We start from the raw sequence: 18,827 nt of genomic DNA on the forward strand, positions 1-18,827 counted from the left end.
AAATTTGTTCTCTAACCTAACTGATTTTTTCAATTTTTTTTCAGCAACCGGAGCAATCCTAGTTTTCTTCGAAAACTTTTCAGTAAGTTTAACTTCTCACTATTTTCCAATAAACTGGGTGGATATAATGTTTAGATATTTCTCTAACCTGGATGAATCTCTTCTAAAGTTCTTCTTACCTTTTTCACAATTTCTTATCTGAATTGATCCGAGTTGCTTTTAACACTACGGTAGCCAACCTAAATTATTTTCAAAGCATTCTACACGCCTATCTGTACCTGTTTTACTATTTCTTTCTAATCTCAACTATCCTGATTAATTTCCAAAATTTTCTAGTACAGACACGTTCGTCACGTATACGAGACAATAAATAAATAAAATGGGCTTTGACAATCACTTTAAACTAACTTGAAATTTAAAATAATCGTTTCCCTGTAACTAAATTATTATTGTAATGATGGCATGAACTTGATTACGTGCAGTAAAACATACCACTTAGTTCTTGGTATCAAAACATAGTATATAAATATCTACAAAATAAATTATTTGTTTGAAAAAGTCTTTAAAAATATTGCAAAATTCTCGGAAAATTGTTCCCAAGCTCCAAATGTGTTATTTTTTCACTCAGTTCCATGTAAAATTAATAAAACTATCTGAGACATACAACATTCGTTCCCAACTGGAAAATTTATTCGAACTGCATAATGTGTGAAAAAATGTTTAAAATTACAGCACGACCTTCCTCAAAGTTATTTTAACAAGTCGACTTTCTTACTATCTAATTGCAGGATCTATTCGCAATAAATCTGATCAGAAGGGAAAATTCCCGTACAGCCTCGAAACGTGCATTTTCCGGTGCACGTTAAAGTAATGTATTTTTAAAAGAAAATCATTATAATAACACAAAGGCATCCCGTTTGATGTTGATGCCGACGTGGAAAAAGTCAGGAAAAATGGCACGAAATGGCGTAATTAAGTTGTTAATGAGTGGTTGCTGCGTTTACACCAGAAACACCTGCACTAAGGAGTGTTAATCGCTATAAACTAAATCCTTATTTGAAACCTTTTCAATGTGATCATAATGTTTATACTGTGTCGATTCAAATACATAGAGTGTCAATCTAATTATTCTTCACCATCACGGGTCCAAACCTTTGTTGTTATGTATCATAAAGTTTCCGAAACAAACTGACTCGACTAGCTTATTATAAATCTCCCAGGTTAAATTTTTTCCTTAACCACTAATTTCCTTTTTATTTTAGTCTCGGTATTTTTAGGTATAGTTGCTGATTTTTTCATCAGCGGTTGATTGGTCAATTTTCAGTTGATTAGCTGTAACACTGACCTCAGCAAACCTTTACTTTATTACAATATACGGTTATAATATCCTTCGACTATTGAATCGCTGATTGCCTGCAATGTCGCAACTAGCAACGAAGAACTGTCGGGCAAACGCGTGATTCAAGGTACTGAATTTTATTATTTATTATGCACATGACTGTAGTTAGATGATTATTAGGATCAATAATTGTATTGTGCAAAATTGTACTGCAGTTGTATCGATTTTTAAAGGCATCAAAGAAACACTCGTATTAATTCCGTAATATGTGTGTAAAAAATCTACAGAGTTCCATTAAGTCAGCTTAATAAAAATATACACATATTTTTAGCAGATATATCTCACATCTGTCAAAATATTACTGTATATCTTCTGAATATCAAAACCTCGGATCTGGCTAGTTCGGAAATTAAACTGGACAGATTTGATAGATTTCGTGGTTTTTGTGTAGAGTAGGCGTAAAAGGTCAGATTCGACTATATATATGCTATATCGGGGACAAGGCGGTAGTTCTCGGCACGTGTCTGACTGGATTTCTAAAATCCCATTTATCAGCTTACCGTTCAAATTTGGCCTACTTGTTTTTTTACCACTCTTACACCCATTTAAATCAATCTTTTTTTTACGCCATTGAATCCCTATTTTAACAAACGAAGTATTGGGGAAGAAGCGGAAAAGGATTAACCGCGATTTAGTAAAGCACTCGGTTCGCCAGAAAAATTACTGAGGGTTTCAATTTCATAAAAAATTGAAACACTCTGCAACCCCCTGCAACTTTTCTTGCGGACCAAAAATTTAAAAAAACTTTCACATACATACGTTCGGAGATATCGTTCAGGGCCCCGAAACGATGTTACAATAAAAGCTCTATTTTTAATTTATACGTGACAACACCATTACGGTAAATGTAACATTTGTGAATTACAATTTCTATTGTTTACTTACTATATTTAAAAGATCTTTTCAATGTAAACTAGTATGCGTCACTGATTCTGCAAAAAGAGCTCCTTCAAATACAATTTATTTTATTTAAATAGTGTATATGAGTAATCAGCAATGTTCTGTACATTGGTGTGTTGAAATTGATCTTACTTCTCTAGCGATGCTTTTTGGGGCTATTCTCACGATGAACGAGTCAACAAATTTTCAATGAATGGAAGAGAGTGACACCGATTTCGTGGTACTTCATTAAAATTTAACTGAAACCCGCGTTTTTTTAAGATTGCTGTATAATTTCAGGTAAAAAAACTGGAAAAATCAATTCGGAAAATTGCCTAATTTGACGTCTTACCTTTTTAAATACCACCATTATGAAGCAAATGAGCGCAAAAACTCATGGCGACCGAGTACCATGACGTGATTTCTCATGACGGCATTTTACATTCTCGTCAAGACCAATCGCGTTACAGTTACTGGTTTTAATTTCTCTTAAATTCTCGCCACGTCCAATCACGTTCCAGTTGATTTTAATTTGCCACAATCTCCTAGTGAGTTGTTTTTGTCTTCAACTTAAGACAGAAAAGATTCGATGGCAGGCTAGTTGTCATCTACTTGGAGGTTCGTGTGGTCTCAGAACGGTTTAAGATTCCTTCTGGGCATTGCTCTACTCATTTTTTCATTTCTCATTTCAGCACGAATTTTTAACGTGAGTTGTCCCGAAAGATCCTCAAATCATTCTGGAACGGTTCTCAAACGGGCTGGAACAAACCTAATTAGGCTCTCAGACATTACAGTTTCTCGTAATCTCCGTGGGCCAGAGGCAATCATTTGCGTTTACCTGGGAGGTCTGAAAGTTTACTTTTGTATTATCAAGAATTTCAGACAAATTTTGATTAGAATTTAACGTTGTAAAAGCATTTTGTTAGGATATGGAGCCCTACGCACAAGTAGAATTTGTTGGAGCAGTAGAATTGTACAAGATTCTCAGTTAAAACTAACTGAGACTAACATTCGCCCTTTACTAAGAGCTCGGACCGATGCCCTTATTAATGTTTCGACGATAAATCTGGTGCTGTTTTCGGAACCCGAGAAAGAATTGCTCAAACAATGAAAATTAACAGAACTAAAGGAAATGAAACGCTCTGAAAATCACTTACCTCGAATTAACTGTTCATAATGATGACCTGAATCATGTTAAAACCTGTTATTACTCAGCGGTTGAGATGAGAAATTTTCAGTCAGAGTTGCATGTGAGGCATTATTACCAAACAATATAAAAAGAAAAATAAATTATCAGTCTCAGACGTATAGAATATACGTATTTGAAAAAGGATGTCAGGAAGACCACTCCTCAACAGGTCTTTTATTATATATGTCACAAACTGTATTTCTTCGAAATATACTAAGGACCTAGTAAATATCAGAACCCTCCATTCCGACTACACTGTAAGGTCAAATAACGTCCCTATTCACTAAGAAACAGTAATTTCCCCCCATAGTAGATGAAAAGCCATCAATGTAAAAATCTATGTAGTATCGCGTTGAAATAGACTTTACATCCCCTGTTACGACGCTTTTGAGGATCACTTTGAAGATCAGGAAATAAGCATTAAAAGTTACACTCTTTGCCGTCTATATATTCTCGAAAACTGCCATGGTGAAACAAATGAGCCGCAAATAATGATGGCCGCTGAGTCTCGAAGCCTGATTGGCCATGGCGAGATTTTGCCTTTGTTCATTTTACTTTCCCAAAAGTACTCAATGAGTTGTTTCTTTTTTTAACTTGAAATAGAAAAGGTAGGCACTAGTTCGATAAATGCTGTAGGCAGATGCGGTATTTTTTCGCAACTTCCACTATTGGTCAGTAGTGTTTATTTGAACTTGCCCGGGAAGATTGAATTTCACATAGACATTTGAGGGAATTTCAAGGGAGCTCTATGAAAATTTAGCGTTTTCCACACGTTAAACCTCTGACTTAAGTAGATCTACTTCCATTACAACGAATAGTCACTTCGGTCTACGTACTCTGGGTTATGTTTGTTCTGGCTGATTATTATTTCACTGATAAGTCTCGCATCGCTGGATGCCATCGAGGATCTCCCCAATATGCTAGGAAGTGAGTTACTAACCAAGAAATACCTAAAAACTAGTAGTTCTCACTATGAAATCCAATACTTCTTTTCAGTGTAACGTTCCAGCATAAACAGCCTGCTATATTTGTTTTTTTTTAACCCACAGTATCAGTTTTCGCCACATTGTATAATGCTTATTGTTCTTATAGTCTATGTGCGGGTAATTAAATCTAGCCCGTGTGAGATAAGAAGATTTCCCAACAAACGTACCATTATTATGTGCGGGTGTCAGCTTTTGCATTTATTGTAAAATTCCTTGTTAACTTCGAATTATTCCCCAAGGGTCAGAATACACTCTTGACAACTCACTAAGGAGAAATGAATATTAAATTAGCACACTAGCATATACCTGTAATATATTCCGATATCTGCTTCGATCCAGTTCGAGCAAATAACAATATCGTTAGCCCCAGTTATTAAAAACCGATCACTTTTTAATAAAACTGATGCTTCAGAATGGAACCTGTCTGACACATGTAAATATTGGTATAATCGTCTAATCAATCCTTGTGCGAAGCGTTCTTTTGCCCTGAAACTGGCACTATTCAGTCGAAGGCCTCTAGGGGATCTATTTATTACCAGAGCTTAAATAATGGAATTTATGCTTCAAAGTGCACAACAAACGACCGAAACAAAAAACCTCTTTTACGCTTATCTATAAAACAACAATAATTCAATCTCTCTCTCTGGTTATAATAAAAATGTTCAAGGTATCGAATTGAATACCTAATAACATTATTTTTTCTGCAAAGTCAATAAAATTAGCATACGGTAGGTAAAGAACATTATCTCATGCCTATTTTTGCAATGACAGCGTGATATTATGGTTTTCTTGTGGTCAGCAAGTCGACTCGTTGATTGTATTCAGTGTATTTTGCTGAAATCCGCTAAACGTTGTCCCGCTTGATGGTATGACCAAAATCTGTCCCTAATAAACTTCTCCACAAAAGTTAAAGACGTTCGCAAATTTTTTAGCTTATATTACTTATTTAAAATTTAAGCTTTTTTATTTCAATAACTCAAAAAAATTCTTATGTAAGAATAAGAAAATGTTACATGATTGAATCCAGAATGAATTCGCATTTTAACCCACGTAATAAAATACTGGGTACCCTATTTGAGGAAAATGACTTTTAGGCATTTTTGTATTGGCCTAGTTCAACTGATTTTGCAGACCGCCCTGTAGATGATTATCAAAATCGAAATTGAGAAAAATGAAGTGCAGCGTTTTGACTTTTTACTGGCAAAATTTTATTGTTCTCCCTTGGTTAGCTCCTCTATAACAAATTTTTTTGCACAAAAATTTTTTAGCAGTTTTGACATAAAACAACTTTTATCTTAGAAAGTTGACATTTTAGGTAAGCAATATGTTATGCAGGTCGTGGGAAAGGTCATGACATAAATTCTAAGGGCTATAGAAAAGGCTAAAATAATCCTACTACTTCATATAAAGAAAAATCCTAGCGGCCTTCTTTACCAAGTTATTCGCTCTCAAAGTAAGAAGTTAAAAAAAGTATTTTTGCTGTAACTTTCATAAAATGATAATGGTCACAGTGAAAGTTGGGCGATTCAAATAACTCATAGTCGTGCTTATTTTGATATGTAAACAGATGTTTCATATGTATTTATACAGGGAAAGTCAAAATTTTTCATTTAAACTTATTAATTTTTTTAGTGAGTTGACGAAATTAATACTTTTTTATAGTATGATTTTTTCATAATTTTCTTACAAAAAAGGTATATTTTGTTTTAATCGATACTTTGTACCGTTTTTGAGAAAATCGCATTTTATGTTCATGTCAATATTTATTGTCAACATTAGTTATTTCTATACTACCATGGAGTTTAGCAATAATGAGCATACAGATATAAATGTTAGGACTTGCAGAAGGAAATACTATTGAAGCTGCTGTCTTGCGGTCTAAGATGTCATATTGAACATTTTTGATAACTTTACCTGAAATACATACTATTTTTTATAATAAATTGTTATTTTATTTGATTTTAAATTGTTGATATGTATGTTACAAAATATTGATGGTAAAATTCGATTTTCTCAAAAACAGTACAAGGTGTCGATTAAAGCGAGGTATACTTTTTTTTAGAAAAGTTATGAAAAATTAAGCTATACAAGGAAATACTGATTTCATCAACTCACCAAAAAAATGTATGGGTTTAAATGAGAGAAATCCTGACTTCCCCTGTATAAGGCAAACATATGAAACATCTGTTTGCATACGAAAAAAAGTACGACTATGAGTTATTTAAACCGCTCAACCTTCATTGTTACCATTGTAATTTTTTAAATGTTACAGCAAAAATACATTTTTTAACGGTTTACTTCGAGAGCGAATAACTTGGTAAAGAAGGCCGCTAGGATTTTTCTTTATATGAAGTACTAGTATTATTTTAGCCTTCTCTATAACCCCTAGAATGACGACCTTTCCGGAGACCCTATATAAAGTCGACCTGAAAATTAACATGGAATTAAAAAAAAAACAGTAATTCCATTTAAGATAACAAAATTGTTATCAATTCCCTAAGTTTCCGAAGAATTCCGGAAGTGCTGAAGTTTCGAAAATGTTTTCAACCAATGGATCTTGGGCTCAAATGGCGACGACGTACCAAAGGTCGGCTCTCGAAATGGGCACTCAGGTCAAGGCACCCTATATATGAAAATTTGGTAAACAATAATTGGCAAATTTTAAAACAATCTCAAAATCTGTGACCTTCCTTAATTTTTCTGAACCAGTTTAGTTGAGCAAAGTTAGCAAAGGGGTCAAGTAAGATATCACAAACGTTAGATTAAACCGAATATCTAAACCAGATTTTTCTTGTCCGGAGCTCGATTATGAGGAGCACAAATAAATTGCGCTATATGAGTGTGAAGAAATCGAATTCACCACATCAGGCTGATGCCATTACACGTATTAACATGATTTCATATTTCCGCTACAGACGTAGGTGCAATCCAATTACACGCTTTCGGGGTTGTAAAATAAGGCAAAATCTGTCAGAAGTGCAAATGAGGAATTCAAAGATCAGTTTTCAATTTCCGTCTAATCTGATGTTATACGCCTTAGGTGTAACATCAGATTTAATGCCAACATGATACTCATATCCTCGTCCAGCGTTACTCGATTCGGTGTTGCCTTCGTATGCCAATTTCGTTATGGCTATTAAATAACACGTTGTCCATATCATACGTACTGACCAATATTATGTCAAAGGTTAAGCATTAATTCGATGCAACGTGAACCGGTTATTTGAGGTATTTCTCCTTGATGACCTTTTTTAATCACGAAAGCGCCAATGTTTTTATAGCCTTTTTTCGATAGAATGGTAAACTGAAAAAATTCAAGGAAGTACGTAGAGGATGCAGAAAACATGGCCCTGCAAGATGACAAAAATGCAAGTTTTCTGAAAATAAACCGACTTGTTTGTACAGATCTGCTGAAGTCTGAAGTAGGTTTGCGAGCACGTTCGGCACAGCAGCGTGTTGTTTTTCAATAGGACTATTTATATATTTTATTTTAACTAACCAGTTATATGTTGTGTATGTAATCGAGCGGAACCAAATACGACTAGGTTCGCTTGTCCGCACCAACATGAATTTTTGGACTGTAGGTCCAAAGGAGAACCAAGAATTTCCATTAGCAAAACACTGAGCATTTGCTCAATATTTAATCATTCGGTCGTATACTTAGATGATCATGTTCAACACATTTAGCCCTGACGGTGTGAAAATGTTCCAAAATTCAAACACTCAAAATCTTCACCAACAATAACCGAAGTCTGTGCCTGGTTCCAGATTTCTAAACTTGAGGAGTAGAGTATTCTCTTATGGGAATGACGTCGAGATGGTTCAATCAGCAGCCATGTCTAATCACAAGTCATTTTAACGGAATTCCCCGAGAACTCAAGAATATGGTGTGTCCAATAATAATACAGGGTGTCCCAGAATATGTGGGCAATTTCTTGAGTTCATAGAGAATGTATTAAAGTAATATGACAAGTTTCTATAAAATTTTTCCCCTTCCTACGGAGATCAAAGCTCCTAAAGGACACCTCTGGATGTCAATTTTTCTTGAAAAGTTTGAAAGTACTTAATAAAATTAAATAATTTTTCAGTTGGTGGATGTTAGATGGGGTTCCTTAAAATTATACCACTTAAACGTATTTGACTATTAGATTTGCTTAGTTCGCTAGGAAAGGACCAGCTTTAACGCAAAAATTATAATTTTTCTACACCCTGTATCAATAAAAGAATCAAAATGATTTCTTTAAATAGTCTCTACTTTAAACGAAAAAAAGGTATTTTTGCTCATTGTCGTAAAAATTGACCGTTTTTGAGAAAAAACAATTTTTACTGAATATAGTTTGTGTGCTAGCGCCAGTTAATAATTTATAGTGCTTTAAACTTTGCAATAATTTTTATTACACAATAAGGAAAATTCATCGGAAAGAATTTTTTTCATTGTGAAGACAAGAAACAATTTTGGAGAGTTCAACAATCTTCAATTCTTAAAGCCAGGAAATGCATGCTATTAGAAGGGGCCCATATTGAACCAACACAGAAAGTTATTTAATGAAAACGGTATTTGGTAAAAATTGTTTTTTTTTCGAAAACAGTTCATTTTTGTGATAAGAAGCAAGAGTACCCTTTTTTGTGTTAAAGTTAAAGTCCTGGCAGACTAAGCAAGTAAAATGTGTTTAAATGGTATAATTTTAAAGAATCCCCTCTAACATTCATTATATTAAAAAGTTATTTAATTACACTAAGCACTTTAAAACTTATTCAAGAAAAATTGATTTCCAGAGGCGTCCTTTGATAGTTTATATCTCCGTAGGGAGCGGCTCTAGAAACAATTTTTGTTTTGTTGTGTTGTTTTGTAGAAATTTGTCGTAATACTTTGATGCGTCCTCTAGGGATTGGAGAGATTGCTCACATATTCTGGGACACCCTGTATGTTGTACAACGTGCTTCAAACGAAATGAAGTTGGTGCTCGAGTCGCAGATGAGTGCAGTGAGCCATTTGAGCAGGAAATAGTCATTTTCAGTGAGTTACACACGATACTTAAGACTTTAATAATTTATGAAAAATGAAAAATTTACTAATTACAAATTTTAAACAGAAAACTGCTGTGTCCCAATAGTGTTGCCAAATGAACTACTCCAATGATTTTCTATAGCTGAAAATGTTTTTTCAAAATTCTTTCATTTATTACTTGAAAACCAGTGGCGTACGAGGCGATAATTTAAAAAAACGTATTTTTTCACTTCTAGGGTTCTTCAGGAAATCAAGGTAGCAGAAACGCTACAGCCCCGACAATAGTTTTCCATAGCGTGAAAACTCATATTTTAGTAGATAAATTTGTTGATTTATTCCGCAAGATGCTATACACTGATAACGCATATTTCTTCGATTTTCTTGGTTCCTTTCACTCTAAATCCTGAATGAAGAGTCCTCAGGTTGCATTTTCAAAGCTCTCCAAATAAGACATTGTGGGTTCATGTAGGATCTAAGCAAGTCGACGATTTAAGGAATAAGGAGCATTTAAATAGTAGGGGAGGGGTGAAGACGCGCAAACACGTTTTTTCAGGTTGATCACGGATAAACTTGGTAAATGCAGTAGCAGCCCTATTTTTAAAGTTCCAGAAAAATGCCGTATAGAGCGACTCGCATCGCTGGTCAAACTCCTGAAAAGTGCTATTACGGGGAGCTTCGATAGAACGCATATACGGGGACTTTCTTTCAGTAGTCGAGCTCAGCATCTTTCTTTAGATTCTGGCACGATTGGTGCAGGCAAACTGTTACATCCATTGAAAGACGTGCCCCAAGAAACAACGAACAAAAACTTGTGGCTTGTGGCAGCACAACCGGTCCGTCCCGTTCAGGAGATGTTAATGGTACATCCACTCAACATGTCTGAGTCTGTTTTATTGCTTTCAGCCAGCAGGAATGAACTGGGCTTCGTTTTTCCGAGCGGTTTTAGGGGCACGGATAATGGCCCTGCTTTTTCCACGTTCTTTTATCTTTGAATAGATCACATAACATTTGTTTATGGGGCCGAAATGACCGATTATCGCAACCAAAATAAACGAAGAAATCTATTTTTTTTTCCGCGAGATCGACAAATGGACCTCTAGAGCAAACAAGAAAACTTTCCGCGATGACCGCGATTTAAGGAGATCTTTCACAAGATCGAACTAATTACATTCGAGAGGTACGAAAATAAATTGATCTAATCCGGTTTGGAAAAATAAACAATACTCTCAAATAAATGTAAAGCCTGCACGCAATGCGTCTTCATTGGCGTAGTCACTAAAACCGATCAAACAAGGGGTCCTCGCGCCGCATTTCCAGCGGCGTGTGTTACGCCCCTGGATATTGCCAAGAAAAAAAAACATACAGCAGCTCCGTGATCATATGCATACATGTGTTTTGTGTTATAAGTAGTTTAGTTGTACCATTTTCACCACACGTAAACAGAACTGGATATAGTGAAGAGTAAACACATTGAAACTGGATTTGGGCCTTAGCTGCGATAAATCCAGCGGCAGCAAAAATAGGTAGGACTATTTGCCTAGCGAATTTATAAGATCTCAATTAAATCCTTAATGAATAAACGAAATTTTGATCTTTTAATCTGTTTAGATCCGTGCCAAAAGCCGATAAATTGGACCGTTCAAAAGTTTGAAAAAATGCTGATTTACGAGCCTGTTTTTCTGCCGTAAGCGCCTGATCTGATAGTTCATATCCCGTATGTGCATCAAGAGCAATAAACATAGTTTTACGGAAAAATGTTCTCGGGTTTTTATGGAGAAATATTGTGTAGGTTCAGGCCATTCAAAAGCACAAACGAAGTGTATTTGAATAGCAGCAGCAATACAAGAAACATTTGAGTTGTCACGTCGCATGGACAGAAAATAGCATTCAAACTCCTACTTGCTCTCTTGCCTCGTTTGGTATTGGAAATCAATTTGCAAGTAAAAATAAGCTATTTATTGTGTTTTCCTTGAGTCAATGTACCGAGATTTAAGCACGTTGCCTACATACACTGTAATCATTATTCGAAGATCTTAGTTACCATTTGCATTACACTTAAGAATATAATGTCCACACATACATCTTGTCCTCATTTTGAAAATTTGGCATCTTGCCCAATGTGTATTGTTTGAGTTACTCTATAATCCAGAAAAGTTCTGTTGGGAGTGGTTGACACCGTTCTGGAGATATTAATTCCCAAACTTAACATGCAGGTACAAGAAAACCGCAATTACACTCGATTTTATGAATTAGTTTGAAAAATTGATACTATTAGATGACTCAGAAGGCAAATTCAGAAATGTGGATGAGAATACTATATGAGTTGCTCTACAATCCAAAATTACCCTCATGGGCGTGGACACCATGATTCTGGAGATATTAACTCTCGAACTTTGGCAAGTCTCATTTGGAAAATTTTTATCACTGGAAGGCTGAGAAGCCAAATCCAGAAATATGAGTGAGAGTACTCTATGAGTTGCTCTACAATTCAAAATAATCCCCATGGGCGTGGCCACTATAATTCAGAAGATATCAACTCTCAAACTTAGGTCCTGCAAACTTTAGCAAGTCTCATTTGGAAAATTGCTACTATTGAAAGGCTGAGAAGGCAAATCCAGAAATATGGATAAGACTACTGTATGAGTTACTCTACAATCCAAAATAACCCCCGTGGGCGTGACCACCATGATTCAGGAGATATCCACTTTCATACTTCGAGCGTTTAAAAGGTTGTAATTTTGCCAACTTTGGCAAGTCCTTTGTGGAACATTGTTCCTACGGGAAGGGTCAGTTAAGAAGAGCAAATCCAAAAATTTGGGTGAAGGTACTAATTGAGTTGCTCTAGAACCCAAAGTATCCCAGATGAGGATGGCTTGCATCGTTCTGTAGATGTCACCTCTCAACTAGAGCTGTGCAAGAAAATTGAAGAGTTCAAATTTAGTAGGTCTCATTGGAAACACAGTCATTGCTTGAAGAGTTAAAAAGCTAATTCCAGAATTTTTGCAGATTCCACAGAAAAATCCAGAAATTATAAATTGAGTATAGGGTTCTCCAACAATCCCTATTTGGGTGTGTGAGGCTTATTCCTTGACAAAATGAAGGAAAAAGCACGTCCTCAACAGAGGTACTGTCTGATGCAAGCCCTACGTGAGTTCCCATCCCGGGTCTCCACCGGAGGACCTGTTAACAATGCTAATTCGGTACCAAGAAAACCGATTAACTAACCGCTATCATCCATTAAATCTTGGTACCATTCGATGTCGATTTCGAGGCAACATGTATGGTACGGCTCGCGTATTACGAAATTTCACCTTGCTGCAATATATTGCCGCAACTGTTTTTCTATATGTTAAAATGGTAGGGTGAAAGACCTCGCTCGGTCAACGGACCCGTTCGCTATGCAGAGAAAAAAAATCAATCTTTTCAACTGTTGCTCGTGTGTTGTATAACAACACACTTTAGATTTATTTTTTATGGCCTTTTGTTTGTTGGTGACCAAAAAATGCCCGTACCGAAACGTCGTGGGCATCGATGAGGTACGTACTAAGGTCCAAAAGTTTCCGTCCTAACTTACTTTTAAGGATGGTAGAATGAAACGATTTTTTTTATTTTTCAATATAATCTCCTTTTATCACATCTACTTTTCAGAACGACTAATTAACATTTCTAAGCCTTTAAAAAAATAATCAGAAGTTTTAATGTTAAGAAGTTCTAAAACTGCTGCCTTGACTTCATCATTTGCAATTTCCTACCCCGCAGGTCGGATTTTAATTTTGAGAAAAGGAAATAATGACTGGGGGCCAGGTCAGAACTGCAGGGTGGATAATCCAGATCTTGAAAGACACATTCCAGCACTGTAGCTTTTGCAAGCGAGCCGTGTATTTGTAACATTTTATCATCACTTGGACTTCAAGAATTTTTTTGCTCCCTTGATTTGGCTTACTTTGACCTTTCGGATGGATAAAAGATTACAATTTATAGACACATTTTTGTTACTTCCCAGAAAAGGCCGAAAATGTGTCAGGACAGAAACTTTTCGACCTTACTACGTACTCTCTGAAACCAAGAAATAAGCGGATTTCCTCTTGAGGAGGATATGTCCGTTTAACCTTGAAGCTGTTGTCAAAACATGACCCAGGATTTAAATTACAATAAACTTCAGCTCGTTTCAGACAAGCCTCATTAAAAATCGAGAAGCCAGCCAGAGGCTGAAAGCCATCCAAATGAAATAAAACTGTTTTTGTAATGCTGCTCAGCATGTGGCGATGTGTATTTAACTCGCTCGCATATGGAAATGATCAGGCCTGCGAGCGGTACCAGAGTACCACTAACTTTTCTTTTGAAAAAAACATCCTATTATAGTTTTGTTTGCAAGAACACTGTCAGGTGGTCTAGCTGCGATGCATCAAAGAAGCAAACTCTGCTCCCAATGCGAGACGTACCTGCACCAGAGGTGCAGGGGCGGGCACTGAAGAAATCTAGTTCAGTAGTACCATTCCCAGTACTGTTTATTTCTCCGTTATGGTTTAAGTGACAACCTCCTATTAATCAACGCTTTTTATGCCGCTAGATCTACAATTTATTATAAAACTCGAAACCGTACGCAGTAGAGTGTGTAAAGTGTATCGCATTTCTTAACAATTCGATGTTGCGTCATGATTTTGGCCAAAATTACCATTTGGAAGGAAATGGCTGGCATTTGAAACGAATCGGTTTAAGATTCATGTCAGTGGAGCAAATCAGCCATGGTTTAGGTGTAAACTGTAAACCAAATACGACCTGCATGGTGGATAATAATTTAATAAATTAGTTTAGATGGTGATAAGAAAGTTGGTAAAAGACTTATCTCGACAAGCTTCGTCAGGCACAAGGCGGCCTCGAGACATGTCTCGAGGCTGCCCCGGGTGAGCTGCAAATACCTCTTTCAATACCCGAGATATGAGACTACTTTGATTACCTTCCTTACCAATTTGGGAATGTATCATAGTAAGAACCTCACGCACTGCATTTTCAAGGGCCCAGGCTTCAACAGGGCCATAGTTGAGATAGGTCGACATCTAGGGTCCAGCTAGGATCGCGATTTAAACGAAAAAGAGCACTTCAAAAATTCGGTCCGTTTCGAAAGTCTCGGCATCCGAAAGAGAAAAAGCAGAAAATTGACAGGGGAAAGTAGTCTGCAAAAGACTTGCGCTTTTACCAATTTTTTGGAGAACTGTTGCTCCCAGAGGAGTCGCAAGGCAAATGCAGAAATATGAGTAAAGGTTCTGTTTGAATTGCTTTACAGCCCGAAATAAACCTCACGGCCATGACTGATCCCGGTTCTTAGAGCATGCAATTTGGCAAGTTTTGTTAAGAAAACTGCTGCTACTGCAAGAAAGCGCACCCAAAAGGATTGGTAAAGGTACTCCGAATTGCTTTGCAACTCGAAATAGTGCACTGGACCTAATTACTGCGGATCTGAAGAAATCCACCCTTAAACTTATATACAAGAAAATTTGCTAGTACTAGAAGAGCCAGAGGGCAAAACCAGAATGTTGGATAAAGATACGTTTTTAAGGCCCCAGCTCCCCTGTCTAAGGGGTCCTAATATGATCCAAATCAATCACTTTAAGGGAAAAGGAGCTTTTCGAATATTTTAAAATTCCTTTTGGGCTCCGTTTAAGCTCGGAGTGCCTATATCTCGGGAACCAGAAGAGCAGTTAGAAGGAAAAATAATGTCGTTGAGCTAACCAACATTGAACAGCGTTCAGACTCAGTACGCCACTGAATAGCGTCAAATCCAGTTGATAATAATAATTATTAACGTGGATATGCAGAGAGATGGAATAATTTGTAGATAAATTGCAGCGGCGTAGAATGTTTTTTCCGGAAGTTTCTTGCAGATAATTTTTTAACTTTTCATCGTGCCCCGGAAAGTTCCTTCCATGTATGCGGCTCCGAAACTGCTCCATCTTGATGGCAACAAATTTACCACATTTAAATAAAATTTACAGCTGCACGATATTTGAGTCCTCATTTAATTAATAAAATAACTGAAAGCTCGTTCTATGGGTGCTGCGCCAACAAAGACAAGACAATTAAGCCGCACTTTAAACACACCACTAATAACACGTTATTAACATAAATTTACCACAATGATTCGACCGGAAACATTAAAGTCATTTTATGACACCTATTTAGATATGCGGAGTAAACAAAGTCATTGGGCAACGTATATTTTTTGGGTACACCGTGTATTGCAGGTCGTGCTTCGGCAATCAAGGAAATAATTTATAGTTTGATTGGTATTTGCAATAGCACATTTTCCTTCAACCAAATGCATGCAAATGCATAATGTAAAAAGACTAAAAGGAGACTTTGATAACCTGACCTGAAGAGGTAAATTGCGCCTGCAGTTTCGCCACGTGTGCCCCCGTTTTTAAAGATTTATGGGAATTAATATTGTCTTCGCCAAATCAAATAAGCCCCAGCTTGGAACTCGGCCAATAATAAAGCTGCGACATAACTGACAATCGATAATGTGTGTTTTTACCTGAAAAGGCAGCAAATTTCCAGATTACGCATTAAGGCAAAGGGAAGCCCTTTTGGTAAAGCCTATTAACAATAACACCCATATATCAGATTACAACGGAGCTCTTTCAAGCTTACACCGGGAAAAGTTCAGGACCTTATGGCACCTGTTTTCGTTTCACCGTTTTACTTACCTACAGGGGCGGATTTAGAATAATCTGAATGTGAAATACTAAGACCCCAAAAGTGAGTGAAATTTAAAAAATCTTAGAATAAACCCAGATAGATTAGAGCTATACAGGGCGTCCAGAAATAGCGCGAAATATTTTTGGAGGTGATTCTGGAGATTAAAATAATAAATAAAATTCTTATAAACATACCCCAAAAATGGCTTATTAAAGGGATTAGAACCTCTTAAAAGGAGAACTCTGAAGGTAGTTTTTTCGCAATATTTTCGAAACTGTTTAGGCTAAAATTATGAAATTCGATATACTTTAAGTTGGAATGGAATTGTTTTTTAATTCTAAAATTTGCAGATTTTAGCCAGGAATGTCATAAACGGGAAGCCTTTTACGTAAATATTGCTCTAACTTTTATGTTTGGGACATTTCTTAATTTTTGAAATTAAATTAGTAAATCGTAAATATTTTAAGGTGAAAAAGATCCTCTTCGTTCATCTGGTTAGGATAGAGCGTTTCGCAGAAAAATGAGTTTTTATAAACCGATGCACAATTACGTGGATATCGAAATCTATAAAAAAAGAATTAGATGATGCATTAAGGTGAACGGAGGCCATTTTGAATATTTATTGTGAATAAGCGATAAATCCTTAATAATACTAGTTGTTTTATTGCTGGTTAGTAGAAAAATTCTATTACAAGGATGTCTACTATGTTCATTAAAATGCATTTCGATGTCCATGTAATCGTGTATCGATTCATAAAAACACATTTTTCTGAAAAATGGTCTATCCTAACAAGATAAAATAAAAGGACCTTTGTTACTTAAAAATATTTGTGATTCAATAATTTAATTTCAAAAACGAAGAAATATCACAAACAAAAAAATTAAGGTAACACTGACTGCCTGTAGGGGTAGGAGACCCCCTGTATGTGACGCCCCTGACAAAAATCTACAATCATTAACAACAAAATAAAACAATAACATAAAAAAGTTTTCCTGCTACAACTTATTAAAGTATACCGAATTTCATAATTTTAATGCAATTCGAAAATATTGCAAAAAAACATCTTCAGAGTTCTCCCTTTAAGAGGTTCCAGTCCCTGTAAGAAGGAATTTTTGGGGTATGTTTATTCGACCTTTTTTAATTATTTTAATCTCTAGAATCACCTCCCAAAATATTTCGATGTTCGCTATAAATCAGCTGGATCGGATACGTAAGGAGTTACTAAGGGTTACTGAATCACTGGACATCCAAAGAGCCTTTCTGTATCGCATTACTTAAGTCAATACTTCCTAGTTATCTATTGAAGATGGTCGGCTACTTCAATCGTCATAAGCCAATATCCTCTTTCTCTAGGCTTGCAAGTAAATATTAATATTAAGCATTATGCATACGCGAGGTTCAAGGAAGTGCGTAAACCTAAAAATTACACAACCGCATAGATTACTACACTTTAATAATGTCGTGTTTAAACATCGGACATGTCATTTGCCTTTAGCAAATGCCCAATGTCTTAATATGCACATCCACTGAATATGTTATTATCTCGCTTAGGTTTGGTAACCGAATTTAGGTGTGGAAAGACCGATAAACGAAATCGGTTCAGAGATATTGATATAATTTCAGTCGGTACGGTGATGTTGTCGGAAGATTTCGCGGAAAAATTGGCAATTGAAAAGCCACAAAAACTGAAGTTCTGGGGCCGTGACTGCGTTGACCTTGAAATGTTGCTCGAGAATATTTCATTTCCAGGCACTACTGTGCATTATACTGTCTATTTTACGGGTCATTTAATCAGGTACTACTTTGAAAGGAGCCGAAAAGAAAAGGTGGCCGTCATGGAGCGAATCCAAATGAGGTTTTACAGATTATTAAGATCTTATGGATCATTCGCTATGCAATAAAGAATGCACACTTTAGCATTATTCGAAGCGGCATTAGTTTTTACTTAATAGATGTTCATGGAAAATGTCGGGTTCCTGGAGAGATAGTGACCAAGTGTAACTCTCCACATTTAGTAAGGGATAATGTAGGTCAAGTATTCACGAGAAACTCTCCCTTTTTACGACCATCTCCAATTTCTTACATGGTTGAGTCAGACCAATTATTTGATTTTGATGACAAGGTTAAATTTAGCTCCTTTACGTTTAATGAGAATTCTTGCAGTAATGATAAGACCAGTATGTTAAGCGAGAAAACCTGTATGCAGTCGAGTAAGCAGTTTAGTAAGCATAATGTTGCACATAAAACCAATTCTGGCAAACCCATAAGAAAACCAATTAGGTAGAGAGATTAGTTGATTAGTTTGTTGTTGTGTTGAATTTCAGATTTAGCGTTTTTCTTAGGAGGGGAACGTATAGTAGTGCCCAATCAAGTTTCGAAGTTTTGTATATTGGATATTAAACTAGAGCTCGCCGTATGACAAAAAAACGCCGAATTCCTCTTACTTTAGTTTTTAATTAATAAACGCATTGATAAGCTCTCTGCCTTCTAATAATAATTATCCTCAAATTACAAAGAGAAACCTCTGAATGCTTGATTTTGCTCAAATACACTCATTACAAAAGAAATAATATTCTTTTTTAACTTTCTTTTAACTTCCTGTATCTCGAAAACCGTAAATTTTAACTAAGGTGCGTTGTGCGTGTCAAATCCTCTTATTGCGACCTCAG

The 18,827-nt window shown here is 36.0% G+C and overlaps 1 protein-coding gene across 2 annotated transcripts in view; it reads left to right on the forward strand.

Annotated features, from left to right (window-relative positions):
• The window catches only part of LOC136413265 (general transcription factor 3C polypeptide 3), a 132,894-nt gene that overhangs the window by 44,420 nt on the left and 69,647 nt on the right, over positions 1–18,827 (forward strand). The window contains exon 13 of one of the 2 annotated variants that reach the window (XM_066396727.1): positions 16,508–16,518. The exons of the other annotated variant lie outside the window; for it this stretch is intronic. The gene's annotated coding sequence lies outside the window, so the exon portion shown is untranslated. Of the gene's footprint in view, positions 1–16,507; positions 16,519–18,827 lie in introns of those variants that run through there. 2 annotated transcript variants of the gene reach the window in all.

Source organism: Euwallacea similis, chromosome 1, assembly GCF_039881205.1.
Source record: "Euwallacea similis isolate ESF13 chromosome 1, ESF131.1, whole genome shotgun sequence".
NCBI classification, from domain to species: Eukaryota; Metazoa; Arthropoda; class Insecta; order Coleoptera; family Curculionidae; genus Euwallacea; species Euwallacea similis.